The sequence below is a fragment of the Dipodomys spectabilis genome, unplaced genomic scaffold, assembly GCF_019054845.1.
Source record: "Dipodomys spectabilis isolate Male_0828 unplaced genomic scaffold, ASM1905484v1 ptg000300l, whole genome shotgun sequence".
Classification (NCBI taxonomy): Eukaryota; Metazoa; Chordata; class Mammalia; order Rodentia; family Heteromyidae; genus Dipodomys; species Dipodomys spectabilis.
Window position 1 is genome coordinate 2,023,907 of NW_024870977.1, and position 2,724 is coordinate 2,026,630.

Genomic DNA, 2,724 nt, shown 5'->3' on the forward strand with positions numbered 1-2,724 from the left:
GGAAGTGCATTTGTCCTTGAATATTGGTACCTGTTGTTCAGGATAGATGCCTAGAAGTGGTATGAGTGGGCCATAAGGAAGGTCAATATTTATCTTTCTGAGGACTCACCAGACTGCTTTCCAAAGTGGTTGTGTAAGTGTACATTCACACACACACACACACACACACACACACACAGAGAGAGAGAGAGAGAACATTTTCTTGATCCATTCTTCTACCTGGCAGCATCAGGGTTGGTTCCATATCTTAGCTATGGAAAATAATGCTACAATAAACATTGTTGTGTTGGTAGTTTTAGTATGGACTGGTTTGTGATCATTTGGGAGAATGTCCAAAAGTGGGATTGCTGTATAATAGGGAGCTCTATGTGGAGTCTTTTGAGGAACCTCCAAACTGCTTTCCAAAGTGGATGAACAAGTTTACACTCCCACCAAGAATGCAGTAGGCTTCCCTTCTGGCCATATCCCTTCCAGCATCTGTTGTTTTAAAAATATGGAATGATTCACTAATTTGTGTATCATCCTTGTGCAGGGACCATGTTAATCTTCTCTGTATGTTCCAATTTTAGTGTATGTGCAGCCAAATTGAGCACAAAACATTTTTTATATATAAAGAGTAATTGATTTTCTTAAACTAGACAATTCAACAAAAATAAGTTCAAAAGAATTGTGAAATTTTAGAACCATGTGTTTCTTACATAAGCACACATTTAAGAATAAAGTCAAGATTGACATATCAAAAACAAAATAATTCCAGATATTTGTTGTTCATGAGATTTGTAGGAGGAGGAATTCAATTATTCTACAAAAGGCACTTGTCATAATGATCATTGCAGCAAATGTTAAGGTTTGTTAAAAGTTTTAATGTTTTAAATATGTTTAATTTTGGGATTTGCTTATATATGGCAAAATTAAGACTGTTTGGCAGATCATAAAAATTTTTGATAAAGTATATAATATTTCTGGTAGCATGTACTAGTAAATATGAACATTTCAGATTTTATAGAAACTTTACTAATGAGAAGTTGTAAAGACTGTGTAAAGAAGCAGAGTGAAGGGTTAAGATTTTAAGTACACAGTTTCTGTTAAATCTTTAGGGCTGCTTTACGTTATATGTTAGTGATGAACAAATAATGATATAATCCACATACAAATGATGGGATGAACTATAAATAGTAATCATAGTGAATAAATTTAAAGGCTACTTATAGCTTTATCCAGTTTTAAATGTACAGGAATATGAGAAAATAGTAAACTCTACTATGTACACTTCAAATACTGAAAACCCTGGTAATTGTTTTGTTTTTTATTTTAGTAATCATTAATATTTAATTATTGCTTTCTTTATTTATAGCATTTTTCCTTGTTGTAATATAATACAACTTTTTGTGAGTCATGATTAAGAGGTACTTTGAAAATATTATTGGGATGGCCACACAATTTTTCATAGGTGCATGTGAATTTACAAAGAGCAAAACTAAAAACAAAATATTGATGAAAAATTATATCAAGTAGAGTCTGAATCAGGAGTGTTGATAAATGTCCACACCTAAAATCTTAACCCTAGGCTGGAGCATCTTATTTAAATATTGTTGAGAATTTCAAGACTTCCTTTATTTAGGGCCCTTAGAAGTATGTACAGCATGCATGTGTACAAAGCCAGTGACAACAGGCAAATATGACTAAGTTTCCCCCAAAACAATCTATGAAGTCAGTAGTTATCTTCCCAAACAGATGAAAAAATGCATCCAAAATGATTCAGTGCACCTACATTTGTGGAGTTATTTAAGTTATGGATTCTTTGTTAGACATATTCTTTTCTTTTAAAAATTGTCAAATATTAGTTTATAATAAACTTTGTCTAGTATTTCTTGGTTCAAAACAGAAATCTTGATACAGTTGATGTCACTTGGCTTTCTTACTATCTCAGTTCAAAGCCAACCTAGGCAGGAAAGTCTGTCACATTCTTATCTGTAACCAAACACCAAAAACGCCAGAAGTGGAGTTTGGCTCAAGTAGTAGAGTCCTAGCTTTGGGGGAAGTTGGCCAGGGAAGACATTTCTTCAGGGACATGGTACAGCCTCTGAGTTCAAGCTCCAGAACAAGGACAAACTAAACAAACAAACAAGAAAAAAATGCACATATTTCTTTGGGACCATCTATAAAGCACTGGTTTGAGAACAGACTCCTTTTGCTGATCATACTCACTGAATCCTGCTTTTTTGGAATACTAATTGCGCTGGAGAATTCAGGACAAGACTAAATGAATTAATAAGTGACTCCTGCAACAACAGAATCATCTCAATAGTGAAATATCCATGCATAAGACAAATTAAAACCTCCAAGTCTTTGTTTCCTTGCAAAAGAAAACTTTTAAAACAATGTTTATTTCCTTTTGTTCTATGCTGGCCTTCAAATGGCAAATTGTTTCCTTTTGAAATACTTTCAAGAAGAAGTTTTCAGACAATTTTTATATGAATAAAGAACACACTCGAAAAAAGTCAGGGACAGTTTCTTCAAGCGTGGATTCTTTTTTTTCTAACAATGAATATATATTTTTTACAGTGAAAATACTGAACAGAGTGGTTACAATTACATGTGCAAGATAATGAGTACAGTTTTTATCAAGCATTGTAGCCTACTCCTTGGTTTCCCCTTCCCATCCCTAGACATAAAAGAAATGCAAATCAAAACAACATTGAGATATCACCTCACCCCAGTTAG

The 2,724-nt window shown here is 33.4% G+C and overlaps 1 non-coding gene across 1 annotated transcript; it reads right to left on the reverse strand.

Annotated features, from left to right (window-relative positions):
• Positions 1–487: 487 nt before the first annotated feature.
• On the reverse strand, positions 488–593 carry LOC122127424. Its single transcript, XR_006151150.1, has one exon. It is a non-coding gene; the product is annotated as a U6 spliceosomal RNA (small nuclear RNA).
• Between the last annotated feature and the right edge of the window lie 2,131 nt (positions 594–2,724).